The following is a 19,807-nucleotide window of genomic DNA, read 5'->3' on the forward strand; positions in this document are numbered from 1 at the left end:
ATTTAGGCATCACATTCAGGTCTGGCTCCATAATTAAAAGCAACAGAGTGTTATTTTATCATTATTTTTATACTATTATGGTATTTATTAATATTTAGAATTAGCTTTTATTAAATTTTTTTTACTAATTTGTTTTGTTTTAAATTTAGTTATTTTAGTCATTTTATTATTGATTTTTAAATATTTATATTTTGCTTTTATTTTAGTTTTAGTAATGTTAGTATTTCAACTTTTGTACTTTAGCAAAATTATAATTTTTTTTAACATTTCCAATTTTCATTTACGACTTTAAGGGGTCATAGGATGCCCATTTTCCACAAGTTGATATGATTCTTTGGGGTCTTAATGAAAAGTTTGTAACACAGTTTGGTAAAAATTTCTCAATGGTAGTGTAAGGCATCTGAGATCGGCTCGATTTGAGAAAGGGGAAAACATTTAACCAAATTTAAAAAAAAACACTGGGTGGATTTTTATCATTATAGGTTGGTTGTGTACACACACTGCCAACGCACATTTAAGTTCAAACAACTTGTAAAAGTTCATGTAGCATTCTATGACCCTTTAAGGTTTTCATCAAATATTTTTATTTCAGCTTCAGGTTTTCATGTTTTATTTTATTGCAGATTTATTTCAATTAACAAATAGTATTTTAACTGTTTTAGTTTCACAATCCAATCAATTCCCAATGGATAAGGATGCCCATTTTCCACAAGTTGATATGATTCTTTGGGGTCTTAATGAAAAGTTTGTAACACAGTTTGGTTAAAATTTCTCAATGGTAGTGTAAGGCATCTGAGATCGGCTCGATTTGAGAAAGGGGAAAACATTTAACCAAATTTAAAAAAAAACACTGGGGGGATTTTTATCATTATAGGGTGGGTATGTACACACACTTTAAACAAACATTTAGGTTCAAACAACATGAATGAAAAATTTAAATATATTCTGGTGCATATTAAAATATGTGACTAAAATAACTCTTTGTTTAACTGTGGGGATAAAAGTAAAAATCTGACTCAGCCAACCCAGTCCAAAATAGTAATTATTATTATTATTATTATTATTATTATTATTGGCTGTTTAAACATGCAGGTCTGGCTTCATAATTTAATGTGATACCGTGTTATTTAGTATTATTAATACATTATTATAGTGTTTATTCATATTTTAAATTAACTTTTATTTTAGTATTTACATTTTTTGTGTTTTATTGGTTTTGTATATTTCTGTTTTGCTTTTTATTTAGGTTTTAGTTGTAGCATTTTGAAAATACATTTATCTGCTCTCATACTGGAATTTTTTGTCACAAAAAATATTTTAATGAAAAACATATATTTTCTGATACATATTAAAATATGTGGCTAAAAATAGCATAGCTATTTATTTAATTGTGGGGGTACCAGTATAAATGTTGGCAGGGCAAGTAAAAATCTGACCTGAACAACCCGGGCCAAAAAAAAATAAAAATCTTAATATTGAGCCCTGTTGTGGGTGTTGGAAGTCTACAGAGAGTTGACTCAGGCGTGTGGATTTATTTATTTCATTAAGTTGCCCGTTCATTAATTATTTGGTCGACCTTGTCATCTCTCCCTGTGTAGATACAGCCCTATGTAGCAGCAGTGGCAGCGCTGAGAGAGAGAGACAGGGAGTCCCAGGTGGGGTTCTGAATCCCCAGAGCAGAGTGATGGAGCCGTCCCAGCCACATAGCCTCGGAGTTGGGCTACGGTCGTCAGGAGCTCATGTGATGGTGACATGCAAGATGGTGAGTGAGCCTGTTACTATAGCAACCACAGGCTCTCAGAGCGTGCTTCCATTTCACCCAGTGTGGGAGAGAATGATGGAGAGAGAACATTGAAGAGAAGGCTGCCAGGAGCTACAGGGAGTTTCAGAAGGGTCTGGAGAGCAGAGAAGGAAAGAGCGATGCTCTGGTGTTACTAAGATGACTTCCTGGGGTGGGCATTTGAAGATGAGGTGTGGGCAACTAAAGTTAATATAAGAGGAAATAAAATTCAGTTAAAAAAATTAAGTTTGCCATGAAAAATGATTTTACCATTACCAAATTGGTGAAGCACTACTGTTGCAGTCCAAATTATTCACTCAAATGCTCAGCTATCACTTTGTTTTAAAAACTGGACTGGATTTGTTGGTCTAGAGGTAACAGGGCTATGAAATCCATTAGATTTTTTTCCCCCAAATTCCGTTAAATTTTTTTCCAAATCCCAAATGTTTCCATTTTAATTGATCTGGATTCCGTTTTTTTCCGTTTCAATTTTTCTAGACTCTTGTTTTAATGGTTAAATAAAAAATATTAATAAAAACACATCTAATTAATCGAAATCATGGTTTTATTTTTTTTTACCAAATTCAGCGTTTTCCATTAACTTTCTGTATTCCATTTTAATGGTTTCATAAAATTTTAATAATCAAAAGCACTTCAAATGAATTGGTTTTATATATAAAAAAGTAATATTATGGGCTTTTTGTCAGAAATAATGTATTATGTATTTACATTTTTCTGGTAAATAAGGTTTCTGGTAAATATTAATAATTACTAATCATTTTATTAGTAGTAGTAGTACTATCATTATATTAAGTAATATATTTCTGTCACAGTTTCTTCAAGTTAAACCGAACTTTTATTTTGACAGGTTGCAGGGAGGACCTTAAAGTTTCAGTTTGTATATGATGTGAAAGTAGTTTTTCTAAAAAGAAACAAATGCTCATGTAGTAACTCTCAGGGTAGTTCTAGATATTATGTTTATGTGTTTATGTACTCATAAATTGAGGCGGCAAAGGCTGAAAACACCGTGACCTACAATGACTTACTTTGGATTTATTCATCCAAAATTTGGCAAATTCCGTGACATTCCGCTTTATACAGTAAATTTCATTTTTAAATTTCATTTAATTTCTGTATTGCATAATCATTGGGCCCTAAATAAGGATGGCCTGATGATTCAGGACCATTGTGAGAGAGTTTTGGACCTTTAGGATCAGTGCTGCTTTGCCACTGAAAATCGTGCATTCGTTGATGTAGTACAGCCATTTTAAAAATTTGGTCTTCTACAATATTGTTGCAAATTCTGCTGATTTGTCACATAGACAGTTACCTAACTGGCTAACATAGATAATCTTTTGTCGAAATTGCAAAAGTGACCCTGTGATAATTTTGAAAGCTTCAGTATGAATTGCATTCTGTAAGTCATTGTTTTACATTAAAAGCGTGTTTGTGAATTTGTCAAGTTACATTGAAGCTGTAAGATTTTTAGCTTTTTATAAATATTCCTTTTTTAAGAAAAAAGTTTTTAAATGTAATAATTTAATGATTCATTTAAGTAAATGAAATAATTCTCATTTTAACTAAACCATGTGCTTTTTGTAGACTTATCATTTAAAGAAAATATGAATTCTACCAAATATAAAACTGCATTGTTAAAAAATGAATAATTGATGATTCTTGTATTGAGGTGCAGGTGGAAATGTTGGCATTGGAAGTTAAAATGGGAAAACTACTTTAAAAACTACAGAAAATAATCCATAACGTTGAGCCCTGGATAAGGTTTTTACTTTGACTATGGGGAGTCTTATGTTTAAATCCAGTTTTCCTGTATTAATTTGCATACTTATCTTCGTTGAAGGAAAACTTTATATTAAACTATGCTTAGTAGGTTTTAAAACAACCACACGGGCCGAATTGAAATGCTTGGACTGAGCTGTCATTATGCAGCGCTGACTGTCGACACTTGCATAGCCAATAATCAATTGTGAAAAATGTACAAGCTAAAGCTAAAACTATCTTTTAATTGATTTTCTATTGGGTGGTAAATAAGCCCGTCCGTAGCCATGCCCCTGAAGTGAAGCCCAAGGAGGGCTGGAGAGAAAGTTAAATGAGAAAGGAGGGAAACAGAAAAGAAGACGGACAGAGATGAATACGTCCACCTGCAAAACAGTGCAACAAGCCGACAGGTTCGCATGAGGGAGGAGACCTCCAAAGAAACACTGCAGCATTGGCTGTCAGATAAACGCAGCTTTTCTTCTGCTCTCCTCTGTTCATGTCCATCCCTCTCTGCTGCTTCACTCGCTCACGTTGATTCTGATGGCACTGCACTGTAAGAGACATGGTGTCTGTCTCCACGGTGACAGGTATCCATGGAGACATCCATCAGTCAGTATGTGTCAGCGTTTCCATGAGGATGTGGATCTGGGGGTGTTTGTCAGCGAGTTGTGCGTCGCACTCTTATCATGTTTGTCATAGATGCTGTTTATCTGTGTATGTATTAGTCATGGTGTCCCTCAGGGTGTGGGGTGCAGCCTTATGGCCTTCTAAGACTGTGACCAAAGTGTGTGTGTGTTCAAAAACTTAAAAACCTTTCTATTCTGGTTTAATGTGCAGTGGACACTACAAGTACTCAAGTAAAGTCACATTTATTTATATAGTGCTTTACACAATACAGTAATAAACAGGAAAATAAGAGAATCCATAGCTATGTTTCCATCCAGAGTTGCGAAGTTAACTTTAGTGCAAAATTGGAATATCACATAAAACATTTGCAAATAAAGCACCGTATCCATCCATTGAGATGAAGAGAAAAAAACTTTAAATTCCTGATAAACTGGGGCCAAATTCAGAATGACAAAAACATAATTTCAGATGCTGTGCAATGAGATTGATCCGCTGGTTAGTCCAGTTATGCCATCCCATCACACAAAGTCACGTGAGTTTTTTTGATGTGCATTGAGGAGCTTACTTGGTCATTTTTAATTCCATCATAGTTTATGCGTATGTTTTCTTATTGGATAAAAAATGTATCCGCCTGAATTGAGTGTGTAAGTTTTTTTACCCACACAGTTTTGGGAATTTATGTGCATCTTAGCTTTTCCATCCAACATTTTTTTTATGCGATATCCCAAAATGAACATAAAAATTGGTGGATGGAAACATAGCTTATGACGCAAATTTAAATTCTGGTCTAAAAAAAAGACAATAGTGTCATTATTCAACTCAAGTCAGTTTAGTGTTGATTCAGTTCAATGTGGCAAATTTGGAACCCTGATTGGAAACAATCATTGTTTTTGAATTTCCTGTTTGCTTGTGGTGAAATTACACACTTAACTCTCGAAGGGATAGTTCTCCCAAAAAAGTCTGACATCATTTACTCACCCTGTGTTTCAAACTGTTTCTTCCATAAAATGAAGCCAGTGGGGTCCAAAACAACATTGGACTCTGACACTTTCGTTATATAGTATAGACAAAAACATTCTTGAAAATATCTTTTCTGTTTTACAGAAGAAAGAAAGGGAAAGACATGAGGGTTAGTAAATGATAGCAGAATTTTCATTTTTGGGTGAACTATTTGGTTAAACTCTAATGAATGATGGATGGCTCATATAAATAAACTCACCAACATGTTTATACAGAAAACAGAATCAAGCACACACACTTACACAAGTGCCAACTGAAGCATTGATTTCACAAGAGGATGCATCCACACCCCACTGACCGAGACATACCATGGTTCTAGCCCGCAGAGCCACATGAAATCACAGGAGCGAAAGGAATGAGAAAGAGAGAGAGGTGGTCAAAAGTGCTGAAGTAAGTTTTCACAGAAGGCCCTGGAAACACGGATCGCTGAGATGAGCTGGCAAGGCTGCGGCTGCACCGCCACTGCAACAGTGTGATAGTTTACATGCTTCTGTAAATGGCTGAGAGACACTCTGATTAATGGTTGCTGCTCTGCTCCCCTCCCAGCCAAACAGGAATCAAGTGTATCAACACTTTTAGCACTGCAAAGTGCCAATTAATTGTTTGCCAGAAGCACGTGTATATATGTCTCACAACCTAGGGGTGTTTCGCTTCACAAATGCTCTTTTATTGCAGAGATAGTCAAGCGGAGAAAAACTTTGGCTGCATTACCCCAGCAACAGCATAGAGTAAACTAGAATAGGAAAGTTTGGCAAGACTAACGAAGTCTGGCCTGAAAGTTTAAAAAGCCTTGAGGACTGAATGTTGTTTAGGCCTCAATTTTTTTAAATGAAAGATAGATAGATTTTTTTTATGTGTTTTCTTTTCTTTTCTTTTCTTAAAAAGAAACTAAATGCATTCGTGTCAGCTGCAAAAAAAAAAAAAGATGAATTGCCAATATTATACCTTATTGAATGGCCTTACATATTTTTAATTATTTGCATAATATCTACATAAAATATAATTTTGTTGCATCAGCGTTTTCTGGGGCTAAAATTGTGAGTTTCATGATTTAGAAAATACAGCGTACTGAATCAGAGTAGCCTAAGCAACTGTAGCCTGAAAGCTTTTGGAAATACTGTCAGAAATTTTCAATGGAAGTCTGTGGGATATTTTATCATTCACTAGTAAAACTAGTGAACAGGTTGACTGTGCCGATTTTAGTGGCTATAGCTCTGTCACATGAGGAGTGAGCAATAATAATTGACTTACAGTTCACTTTGTCATATATACTACACATTCTAGCAGTAAAATCTAGTTTTTGAATGAACCCCACAATAGATTAGTTTAAATCAGTAATCCTTTAGATAAACTTAACGACTGGGAATACTGTTTAAAAGGAAGAGTTCACCCAAAAATGAAAATTCTGTCATCATATTTGTGTGAATGATCTCTTTAGTTGCACAAGGCTTTAAATTGTTCTCCGTTACTAAGACCTTACTTTGGCACTGACTAAAACTACTGTATGACAAACTTTACACAAAAAAGTTTTTTTATTATTGTTATTTGCATAATATATTATGCTTATTTCCTATATTATGCAAATATATTTGCATAATATGAGAAGTCTCACCAAAGCTGCATTAATTTGATCAAAAATAAAACAAAAACAGTAATATTGTGAAATATTATTAATATTAATATTATTTCAGCAGCCATTACCTTAGTCTTCAATGTCACATGATTCTTTAGAAATCATTCTAATATTCTAATTTCTTATTATTATCCGTGTTAAACAGTTGTGCTGCTTACTGTTTTTTTGTAGAAACCAGGACACATTTTTTCTGGATTTTTTAATGAATAGAATAGAAATCTGTTGTAACATTTTAAATATCTGTCACTTTTTATTAATTGAATGTGTCCTTGCTCAATAAATACGTTCTGTCATGAAATTCTAGATGGCGTAGGCCGAACCCTAACTCAGTCTGATATAATCACATGGTACAGCTGATTGGTTTCTGTCACATTAGCAGCCAATGAGCTTGCTGCTCAACATTCATCATACTTGGCTAGTGTTTGCTCTAGCATTTGCAGCGCGCTTCAGAAACCCTCCACCTTCCCCAGCTCCACCTGTATAGATCTGTTACGGGGTAATTCATGTATGCTATATGGAGGTTATTTCATATATGTTATATGTGCATTGCCTGTGTATTGCCATCACAGCAGCATGTTTACTTATCTTAATAAGTGTCCTCATACACAGAGGCCAGACACCAACCCTCCAGTTGCATCCTAACGAGGAGAAATGAAAATGCAGTCAGACAGGAAGTATCAGTAGTCTCAGAGAGGAATTGTTAGTGTGAGTAAATCAGGAAGGAGTGTTTGTATGTATGTGTGAGAGAGTGCTGTGTACATGTGCTTATGATCTTGGAGTGTCTGTGTGAACTTAACATCTGATTGGATGAGGATCACAGAATACTTACGACTTGTTTTCCCATGCACACTCGAGGTTTCAAAGTGCCCCGCAGGTGTGAGTTGTTTACACGTCTGCATATGTGCGTACTGTCATACAGTCCCGCACGTCATCTTTCATCCTGATCCGTAACATCACTGTACAAAGCCCCGCTGCGGCTGAGCGCTAAAACTTTATGACACATGTGAGAGGAGGATCTCTTCTCTACCATCAGCAGCCCCATCATTCCCAATCACATCCCATCAGATCTCATCCAGCCCCGCAGTCTCTCACAGACCACTCGAATACGGCCGCACACAGATCATGTCCTTGGCAGAAGGCAGCGTTAACTCTGGTGTGTAAAAATAAAGTGTGAATGTAAAATGGAAGTCGGGATTAATTTGCTGCGATACGTGATGTGACCTGTACGGAGGTGGGCTGGTGTCGTCCCCTGCTCGCCTCACGCGACTCGCTTAGCCATGGTTAGAATATTGACTGCCACTATCGATTTACCTGTACAAACATTCAGCCTCAAACCCCACGTAGAATATTTCAATAACCTGGGGGGCTTCTCTCCCCCAAGCCTACACATAAATCAGCCACTACACAGCAATCACAAAGCAGGCGAGTTAGCACACTATTAGTCATGTCTCTGACCGCTGGAGCCGGCCACATTGTGCGAGCTGCATGCATGTGTGTGGAGGAGTGTGTGTGGGACGTGGGCATGTGACGTCAAAACCTCATTCATTGGTTCAAGTCTTGCACTTGGCTTAAGGTGAACGTGATTTCACCAAGTGCAAAATGTTCCTTGTTGATCCTGGAACAACATTCCAAGCAACCAATCAGAATTGAGGGACAAGTTTACAGGAAATGTCAGTTTTAGCCTTGCAACCACAGTTTGGTGCTTCTAAACCCTTGTTATTCAACCATCGTTTCCCTCTGATTTTTGGGATGAATTATGGGTAGGGTTAGGTTTAGGTTTGTTGGACAATAATGTCGATCCAGGATCAACAAAAAATGTTGATCCAGGAACATGTCTAGCAGTTAGTGAGGTCAGCAGGGGTGCTCACCCTGTGGTCTGTGTGGGTCCTAACGCCCCAGTGTAGTGACGGGGACACTATACTGACAAAAAGCACCGTCTTTTCGGATGAAACGTTAAACCGAGGTCCTGACTCTCTGTGGTCATTAAAAATCCCAATAAAAATTCGCCCATTGGCCTCTGACCATCATGGTCTTCTAACCATCCCAATATCTACTGATTGGCTTCATCACTCTGTCTCCTCTCCACCAATGAGCTGGTGTGTGGTGGGCGTTCTGGCGCAATATGGCTGCCGTCGCATCATCCGGGTGGATGCTGCACACTGGTGGTGGTTGAGGAGATTCCCCCCTTCTATGTAAAGCGCTATATAAATGTAAGGAATTATTATTAATTATTATTATTATTATGTCTGTCTTGGCAAAATCACGTCGACCCTTGGGTTAAACAGCTGTATTGTTTGCAGATGGCTAAACATTTCTTAAATGTTTTTTTTTTAATGTTTGGAGTCAAAAGGGGATGCAATTATGAACGTGATAATATTGACATTTATTTTGCATTTAAATTCTTTTAGCATGTTCCTCTGAATCATAGCAATGGATCATTTATTGCATTTATTTATATTTTATGCATTTTAATAAAATTTTAAATGGTGCCTTTAAGAGTGTTGTCAAGTTAGTTTGTAAGCTTGTCTTACAAACTATTGGGTAAAGTTCAAGCCTGATGCATGTTACTTATATTTTTTTAATTATTTAAATCACTTTGAAGTCTGTCAGACCCTAAACAAACATTTGGGTAGAAGCAACTTGAAAGTATTTAAGTATTATACACAAGTAAAGCCTTCTTCATTTAAACAGACAGCTTGATAAAATGAGAGCCTTTTGGTTCGATATGTTATATCTGGTCTTTTTTAAGTGGGTGAGTGTCATAACGTTGTACAACGAGCACATTTATTTATGTAAAAGTCTTGGCTCAGTGCATCTCTCAGGCTGTTTTACTTGGATTCAGCATGGCAGTTTGAAATCCCAGGACCAGAACAATAATGGGAGACAAGATGGGGATGAAAATGAGGCTGAGCACACACTTCTTACAGCAAAGATCGGAGGACTTTGTAACCTAAGGCATGCAGAAAGACTGCAGCTCCTCTTTGAGGTTACCGAATTGATAAATAATGGAGAGAAAAGTTAAAAACGAGTTGTAACACAGACCCTATTGTGGTTGAGTACTGACGGATGCACTTTTGCTGGCCGTAGTGAAGCAACAGAATAAAAAACCATGTCAGCCACTCTCCCATGTGATTGCCTAAAAATAAAATATCGCTACGCGTCACATTACATTAGCACAACAGAGCTTAATTCTTCCTAGAAATAGATAGGCTATAAACATTGGATAAAATATTTATTTAGCAATGCTGTTCTTGATATGAACTTGGTATTAAGGGATACCAAGTTTCAAAGATAAATGTTTACTGTTTGTTTATTTATTTTTCAGGCAGAACCAAAAAAATAAAAAAATCACCTGCATCCTGAGCTTGCGAGCTGGATTGAGACATTTGATTTCTAGAAAAAGAGGCACGCGATACATCAAGTATTGAGGGACATTTTTGGATAAACAAAAATGCTGATATTGTGAAACATTGTATCAATAAAAAAACTATTATGCTTTTGACCATTACTTAACTTTACTAAAAATTGCATTATTTTAATAAGCCCAATCTAGCTCACTAATACTGAATCTATTAACTTCACACTTGGGGATGGATGTGTTTTAATGAAGACTTGTGCGTGTCCATCCATCAGTGTGCACACTGACTTAACCTGTTGACAGTAAGCTTTTATTATTATTTTTTTCTTGTATTCTTTCATATAATAAAATAAACAGTTAAAAAGCACCAGATTCACAAACATAAGCACCTGTTACAAAGTTCAATCATTATTTACACAGAGATGAGTTCCTTTCGGTCATCTTGAGTGACAGGCAGTGTGAACTTTCTGTCTGTCAGTAAAGGACATCAGGCACATTTACTCCAGGAGCAGATCTGGGGGGAAAAAATCCTGCGGGGGTTTTGTGCTCTGTAATTTTTGGTCAGAAAATTGACCTGTAGATTAGTATCGAGGATGTGCAAGTGCCACTAGAAACTCCACTCACACCAAAGAGTCTAGGTCCCCAAGTCCCAGCTTTTTTTCATTTCTATATTATTAGCACCATGAAGACATTCATGCAGACTCAGTATGCTTTTCATTCTCAATTTGATAATTAATTAAAGATTTACGTGCATGCTTTGACATTAAGATACCATAGACATAGTTTTATATTATTATTATTATCATTTGAAATGTCAATTCTAATTTTGTAGGTTGTCTAAGCACTTTGGCAGTGCTCTGATATCTCTAATCGGTGTCTTTATTAATAAAGCGTTAAATTAGTTTTATAAGTCATGTCAGGGTCATCATGTCTTCGTAATTACAATTACATACTAAAACCATCAGATAGCATTTAACTAACTTCTATTTTGGAATTACCACTCTACGCGAAGACATAGTAAATGCCTGCCATTTCAAATAAATCCATCCTTATGCTGAGTAGAGATTTAAGTATGTATGGTTTTTCTTTTCCGTAATGCTTGCATAATCAGAGTCTTTCCCCAATGGTGGTGGCTGCTCTAGAGTTTGTGTAGAGTTTATGTTAGCTTGCTCACTGTCTGTGCTGATGATAAGGTACTTAGCCGACTGCTGAGCCTAGTTAACGCACTGTACAGCTCTGTGTGAGGAATGTATGGCCCAGTTATTGGATTTAGTTACATTTCATTAACATCATGGCAACGCTGAGGATCAGCAGCGTTTTGTGTTACTTGCACCATTGATCTCGGCTTTTCACACGAAGGTATCTTGATCGTCAGATATTTTTAGATATTTTTCTCACTGAACACCAGAGGCTATTCTATATATTATCATGCCTGTTTCCAATGATTCACAAACATTTTATTGACGCTTGCTCTGTAAAAACTCCACTTTTCCTAGCTGCAGTACTCTTGTCTCGGCTGAAATAGTGCAGCCACCCAATGTGTTAGCCACTAAAATTAATTGTCACAATTTTATTACAGGGGAAACAATAACAGCTCAACTTACACATTGTTGTTGTGCCAGTGCATCTGTCAATGGCAATCTGCCCGACCAATAATTACCATTTTTCATCATAGGTCCACATGTTTTGTTGTATAACAGCAGATGAATGGGTTATCTCTGGGGTTTTGCTTACACGGCAGAATCCCTTATTTTGCGGCCCCCCTTGCCTGTGGCGTACCACCTCAAACATCTCCCTCTAAAAGGAATAAACACAGTTGCTGGACTGAACTCTGAAGTAAAAATAGAATAGGCGTTTTTTTTTCTTTCTCCGCATCAGCTGGCAGACATGCAGGGGAGAGTATGTTCACGTTTACGCTGCTTCTCTCGCCACAGTATGTGTATTGTTCGTGATGGGATCTTAAATGTAACACTGAAGCATCACCTCTCTATTACAGCTGATATAATAGAAGGTTGTATAGCTCAATCAAAGAGACCCCCAGAATCCATGCTAGTGTCTGGTCCTAAAATTGGACATTCCCTCAGGAGGAAGCAGCGCTCTGCAACCGCTCCGTGTGGCTGTGTACAGTATCCGTACTGAAAGTAAGACATGTGCGGGGGTGAGTATTATCGTTGAGAGGTTAAAGGTGTCATTTTTTCCCTTTCACAGCTTAAAGCATTGGTTCTCAAACTTTTGGACTCGAAGGCCTTTTATGTAATATAATATTAACAGTACTATAACACACACACACACACACACATATATATATATATATATATATATATATATACATATACATATATACCCTAGTGAAGTATCAATATACTAAAATGTATTTGAGATACATTTATTTCGTGCTAAGTATACTACAAATACATTTACATATTTATGTACTTATAAAAAATACCCTGCAGTTGTACTTTTGGTAAAATAAACTGGTATAATTAAAGTCTGCTAAATTGGAACAACTAATTTTGTGCTTAATGCAATTTAATTGTGTTGAAGTAGTGCTGAAGTCCAACTATAGATTCACTGAAGTATATTTGATTGTGCTAAAGTGGAACTATTGCAAGTATACTTCAGGTGCATTTTTAATAGCTTGCATTTAAACACCGATATTATTCAAAGATCATACAATCCTCATCCATTAAAACACATTTTAGGCTTAATATTAAGAAATGTGCATTGTGCACAAGTAGTACTCCAAATAAAGTTTAATTACAATTTTTATATCAGTAAGTCTCAAGCAATATGTCATCATGTTAATAGATTTGAACTATGAAATAAATGTATTTTAAATATGTACTTTTTTACTAGGCTATATATTTATTAAAGACAATGCATCCCATTTTGGTGTCTGCATCGAATTAAATTTACAAAAGTTATTTTATATACATAGAAAGCATCTTACATATAGGTAAAAACGTTTCAAATAAATTTTGTGAAAATAAAATCTAAATATGGGTCAAATAATGTTCCATAGTCATTTACCATAACATATATTTCTTAAAGAAATTAAAATAAAAGATTAAAATGAAACAACATGCTTATTCTGCCCTGTACTTGTTAAAATATATAAACAAAAAAGTTTTCACTCTAAAGTTTTGTAGATTTTAAATGCAATTTACTTGCTGACAAATGGGTTAAAACCTGGTTTGAAGGATAGTGGCCAAGGTTGGAAAATATTTAAAATTACAATTAGCTAGTTTTTGGCTGCTGCTCTGTGATCCAGTTCAATCTTTTAATGTCATCTAATGCCAAAAATTAGGGGAAATGTTTAGGGGAAAAAATGTATATTACATTTTAGATTTAATTAAGTTAAATAATAATACATTACTTTAAATTATTGTTATAGTTATCTTTCTTGGTGTGAACTGGCCTCAGCGGATTATAGAAAGTCTAACCAACAACATCAGACGCTGCACTGTTCTCCACCATTGACTCCCTTCCCATGGCCTCAATGGATGGTAAAACTGTTGTAGTAGAAGTAGTAGGATATCCAGGTATTTTTCAACAACTGTTTACTGCATAATGATTACTGCATATTTGAAAAAATACATGTTTGTTCACAAGAACAGTTCACTTAAAATATTTGTTCAAAAACACCCCTAGTAAAAAAGTAATATGTTTAAAATAATAATAAGTTCAAATCTATTGACATATTTACTGACATTTTACATATGCTATCAAAAAATTATAATTAAACTTTATCTGGAGTACTACATGTGCACAATGCACATTTCTATAACCTAAAATGTATTTTAATGTCACTATTGATGAGGATTGTATGATCTTGGAATAATATCGGTCTTTAAATGCAAGATATTTAAAGTGTACCTGAAGTATACTTGCAATAGTTCCACTTTAGCGCAATCAAATAGAAAATTTACTTCAGTAAATCTTTAGTTGGACTTATTCTGCAAAAAGAGCATTAAGTACTAAATTAGTTGCTCCAATTTAATCTACTCTAAGTATACCAGTTTAGTATACTAAAAGTACAATTGCACTGTATTTTTATTAAGTACATAAATATGTAAATGTGTTTGTAGTATACTTAGCATGAAATAAATGTATTTCAAATACATTTTAGTATGTTTATTTTTCACTAGGGACTTATTGATTCTTTACCGAAATGTTCGCACTTCATCTTTAATGAAATGTATGCAGTGCAGACTTTGATCCACCAGTAGCTTAAATTCTAAATGTGTGTGTATTTGTGTGTGAAAAGCACTATGGGAGAGAGGTACTGTATGAAAAGGATATCACCTTTGAGAGAAAGTTTGGTGAAAGGTAACCATGGTAACTGTGCTAAGATTTGAAACCGAGAGTGAGACTGAGATCCTCCAGGATGCTGATGCAGGACACAGGCTAAAGGGTTAATATGTTTCCGTGCAGCAGGTTAACCTTTCATCAGGCTTAGACGCCAACGGCGTATTTACACACCAACTGGACACAGACAGGAGTGTGAGAGAGGGTGCTGGAAAGGGAGAGAGGATAAAGGCAATCAGCGGGGTTTAACATGGGTATGGACAGAGACACAAAGCATGTGATAAAGGGCTCAAGGTGGGTTGAGAATTCGAGTGCGTGTGAGCCAGTGACCATAACAGGATCACAGTGTCTCACGTGTGCACCTCAAACACATTTTGTGCAAAGGGAGCCAACCATTCAAACCACATTTCCCAACAGGCTCACAGCTGACTCAATTTCCTGTCATCACTGTCATTTTGGACTCCATTTCCCATCAACATCACAGCAGATGCCATCTCCCATTACAGCCATTTAATTGGCAGTTGGCTCTCTGAGCTAATTGTAGCTCTTGTCAATCATGCATGAAGATGACACAACACAGATAGATAAAATAAAGTGACCGTAATTTCCAGGATGATGTTTTAATAATTACTTCATGGTGAGCGCTCTTGCCCTTTCTTTTGGCTCACAAAATGCAACGTTCCGAACGAGTGTGATGAGATTCTGCAAACATCAGGGACTGAGCCCATGATCCATTTTAAACATCAGACGTAACCTGGTTAAGTCACGCTGTTAAATGCATAACCTTGCAAATGCAGGTACAGTGTGTTTCCCATTTGCCCTCATTGAACTGGTATGTTTGCTAGATGTGTATATAATACACAACCTTATTATCACAACATTACAATGTTATATTATAAGATAAATCTGTATCTCTAAATCCTGCCTGGGTATATTCCAGTAAAAAAAAAAACTATGCCATAATTTATTTAAAATACATTTATTTAATTCTAAGTATACTTCAAATACTTGAGTATTCTTATATAAACATATTCATTGACTTATTGACTGATATAAAATTGCAATTAATCTTTATTTGGAGTACTATGTGTGCACAATGCACATTTCTTAATATTAAGCCTAAAATGTGTTTTAATGTCGTTAAATGCAGGATCTTTAAAGTGTACCTGAAGTATCCTTGCAATAGTTCAACTTTAGCACAATCAAATATACTTTAGTAAATCTTTAGTTGGACTTCAGCACTACTTCAACACAATTAAAGTGCATTAAGCACAAAATTAGTTGTTCCAATTTAGCAGACTTTAATTATACCAATTTAGTTTACCAAAAAGTACAACTGCAGGGTATTTTTTATTAAGTACATAAATATGTAAATGTATTTTTATGGTATACTTAGCATGAAATAAATGTATTTCAAATAAATTTTAGCATATTTTTGGGTATTTACAGCAGGATTCCTGATACACACATATTTATAAAGTGGGTTTCATTAATGAATAAGATTCTGTTTTTATTTATTTATTTTAGGTTTGTTGAAGTCATACAACAGCTCTGTGAGAGAAAAAGGCCTAAATTAAAATCACAATTTACTGAATCTTCTCCTCCAGTAAGCTGTTAAACTGAGAACCACAGCGACTGGAGTCAAGAACCAGATCAGTCTGAAATGTGAATGAATCATTTAGACCAGTTTCGTGAAACAGATTCAAAATAAAGATTTGTTCTTAAATTTCTATATATAGTGTATAGTTATATAGTATATATAGTTAAATGGACCACTTTTATGACACTTTTGTAAGTTGTTAATCAAAAACAAATGTATTAGTTTACACCAGCAATTTATAAGGCAGTGCAACCTTGAATTGAAGGCCCCCTGTTTTATAATATTTCCAGATATTTCCAGTATTTCTGCTGTAATTATGATAACACTGCTTGTTTTCAAACTTTTTTATTAAATCAATGTAATATATTTAATTAACCACAATTTATTTTGTGATTGCAGTAGTTATGGTCTGTAATCTGAAACTGTATGTGCATCAAAAGGAATATTCATCTTGTTTTGTTTTTTTACATGTGATTTATTATTATTATACTAAACAAATTTAATTATATTAATTTAAATACTTCTAAATAATTCTGTGGCCCCCGTAGTGGGCCCCGGCTGCCTGGTTAAGAACCACTGCCATAAGGTAACAACTGCAGGCCCTTTTTTTTTACTGTGTGGATGCTTTCTGAAACATGACAGCTTCAGCTTCATTGTCAGTTTTCATTTACATTTGATCATTAATATTTCCCACATTGTTGTTTTCTTCTATTGAAATTGTGGAAAAGACAGCACATAAGGTCCGGGATGCTGAAAACACATTCGGGGCTATAATAGCCCAATAGTCGGGACTGTGACCAGCAGATGCAGTATGGAAGAAGAGAGGCTGGTATTGCTGCAGGTAGCTGTGACTGTATTAGTGATGCTTGAGTTGCAGTGTTTATAGAAGAAGGCCTGGGGCATGGCTTCCTGTTACATGACAGCTCTACAAATGGCTTTTGCCCATAACAGCATGCTAATGCTTACAGTAAAACACTGGTTATGGTCACAGTCAAGCAGCAGCAGGGGACATCACATTTGTTCCCCTGTCTGGAGTGTGTGTGTTTTTGAGCCGGGGGTTCATCACCTTGTATTTGTGCTTAAAGAAAGTGGGCGAACATTTTCAGGCAGAACTCATGATTCATTAATTCAGTTCACACTTATATTTTGTCTAAATTTAGGATAAATATTAAAACCACACATACATACATTCCACAGAATCCAGGTGGCCATAGAAACAGGAAATGTGTGAAGCCCAAATATTTTTATAGAAAATATTTCTTAATAAACTGAATAACTAAGTGACCCTACTTCATTAAACAATATAATGTGCATTATAGCTCAATCTGGTTTTGTTTTTAAAAGTGCAGTTGGTCATGTGTAGTCTAAGCCTTTACAAAAGTTTTTTTAATTGTTTTTATGTCATTAAGAATGACAAACTTGGCATTTCTTGAAAAATCCCCCTCAGGGGAAAGGATCTTGCATCTTTAGAGCGCAGAAGAATGCATTTGCAAAGAGTGAAAAATGGCTTAACAGGTGAAGAGAGGTGCAGACTTAATGTTCCTTTCACTTCCATCCATATGCATGCAAAATGTTAGAAGATGGAAAGAAGTTTTGTCTTTTAAGTTTGGTGAACCCTTGACTAAAATGCTTAATCATATGGTGAAAGACATTTGACTAACAGACCGCTTGACTCAACAATACAATATGGAGTAAATGATAGGCCTAGATTTCAACTATTTGAATTATTCTACTTTTATTATTCAAAAGAAAAGCCATAGAATCACATCATCTATGGCAGAAATATGTTGCAGGGTCTGAAGTAATGCTACCTTTAAAAATTAACAAAAAATAACACCTAATAACACAAATTTATGTGCATACACACTTTGTCTAGAGGAAATTTTGTCTGATAACATTTCCAGTGCACATAAATAAATATACTTGTACATGATTATTAGTAAACGAGACCCAGTGTGTTTACAGACCTGCTTGTATGTGTGTGTTAGTATCGTCATTGACTGTTCAAACTCATTTTATCGGCATACACACACACACACACACACACACACACACACACACACACACAAACATCAGTTCAGTTATCTCTTTTCTCTCTATCACTATCTGTTTTATATTCATTCCCTTGTGTTGTGTTGTGTTGTCTTGCCTGCATCTCTCCCATCTTTCTTGTGCACTTGTTGTTTTTGATGCACCTATGTTGTCGTTCTTCTCCTTCTATCTCTCTGTCTGTTTCATATTCATCTCTTTCTATTAAGCCTTCCTCATGCATCTCTCTCTGGGAGAAATGATTAATATTAATGTTTCTCCCTCTCCTCTCTTTCCTCACCCTCTATCTCATCCTCTTAACATTTCCCTCTCTCTATATCTGTTCCTTACTGTCTGTCTCTCATTCACATTTCACTTGGATCTCTCCCTCTGTCTCAGTATTCATTTATTAGTGTGGATGATTCTCTTCTATCCCTGCAGCTATACAGTCATCTATCAGTTTAATAATCTCTCCATCCTTCTGCCTTCTGCCCTGCTCTCTCTCTCTCTCTCTCCATCTCCTGTCTCTCTCTTCCTCTCTTATTTTTCACTGCGTTGAGTGTAAAATCCTGTGTTAAATGAACATGCATGTCAGAGTACGATAATTAGGGCCATCATTGTTAGTAATGGCCTGTGTCTCATTGGATACCCTTATATAAGGTTACTGGAGTCTAAATAACCTGAGAGAGCTAAGCCCCCTTGCATGGGGTTCAGGTTGAATTAGCCATCCATCAGCCGAAGCACATTGCACCAGATATGGCTGCTCTAAGATCCCATGAGCCTCAAGTCTATGGGCGAGTATGGACATAAAGATTAGTACCATAGTTCACACTTGCAGTATTATTGTAGAAATGCACAAGGGAGCTAAGCACATGAATCTGGTAAAGGTTAGTGTAGCCAAAGTCCCTTTATTAAAGGGGTGGTTGATTGCGATTTCACTTTTTTAACATTAGTTAGTGTGTAATGTTGCATTTTGAGCATAAACAATATCTGCAAAGTTACGAAGCTGAAAGTTCAATGCAAATGGAGATATCGTCTTTTAAAATCCTGGCAGTTTAATGCTTACAAAAACGGCTGGTAGGGACTACAACAAGTTACTTCCCGGGTTCGTGACGTAACAAACCCAGATAAACCCCACCCCTGGGAAAAGACAGCAAAGGGAGCGAGGCCATGCTGCGCTGCTTTAGAGAAGAGGAAGAGAAAACTAGAGATGCACGTAAAAATATTCATATATGAATCACGATTCTGTCTTCTAACGATTCTAATGGATTCACAGGTTTCAAAATCAGTGTTGTAAAGCAGCAGTTCTCAATACTGTTCCTCGCGTTCCCCTGCTCTGCACACGCTCTGCATCTCTCTCTCTCTCATTCAGCTCAGCTCCAACAATGAACTGTTACAATTATACACTTATTTTCACATAGCTATGAGAAGCGTTAAACATGGACGCGTGTGCAGTTGCCGTACTGTGTTAAAGCTTTAATCAGGATAAAACAGTATATTAAAAACTAACATAAGCAGTAGCATTTACAAATAACAGCATATCTAAAAGTATGAGACAACAACAAACAAAAAACATAGGCCTACCATTAAAAGCCGTGCTTGCACAGGTTCTGCACGATCCTCTTCAATAATATCCTCTGCTTCTCAATGGGGCTCAAACTGATAAGCGATATTAAC

The 19,807-nt window shown here is 35.9% G+C and overlaps 1 protein-coding gene across 3 annotated transcripts in view; it reads left to right on the forward strand.

Moving 5' to 3' along the window:
* The window catches only part of LOC107551155 (leucine-rich repeat-containing protein 4B-like), a 32,946-nt gene that overhangs the window by 7,287 nt on the left and 5,852 nt on the right, over window positions 1-19,807 (forward strand). For 2 of the 3 annotated variants that reach the window (XM_016232662.1, XM_016232663.1), the window contains exon 2: window positions 1,599-1,762. The exons of the other annotated variant lie outside the window; for it this stretch is intronic. The gene's annotated coding sequence lies outside the window, so the exon portion shown is untranslated. The remainder of the gene's footprint in view (window positions 1-1,598; window positions 1,763-19,807) is intronic. 3 annotated transcript variants of the gene reach the window in all.

Source organism: Sinocyclocheilus grahami, unplaced genomic scaffold, assembly GCF_001515645.1.
Source record: "Sinocyclocheilus grahami isolate Dianchi unplaced genomic scaffold, SAMN03320097.WGS_v1.1 scaffold416.1, whole genome shotgun sequence".
Classification (NCBI taxonomy): domain Eukaryota; kingdom Metazoa; phylum Chordata; class Actinopteri; order Cypriniformes; family Cyprinidae; genus Sinocyclocheilus; species Sinocyclocheilus grahami.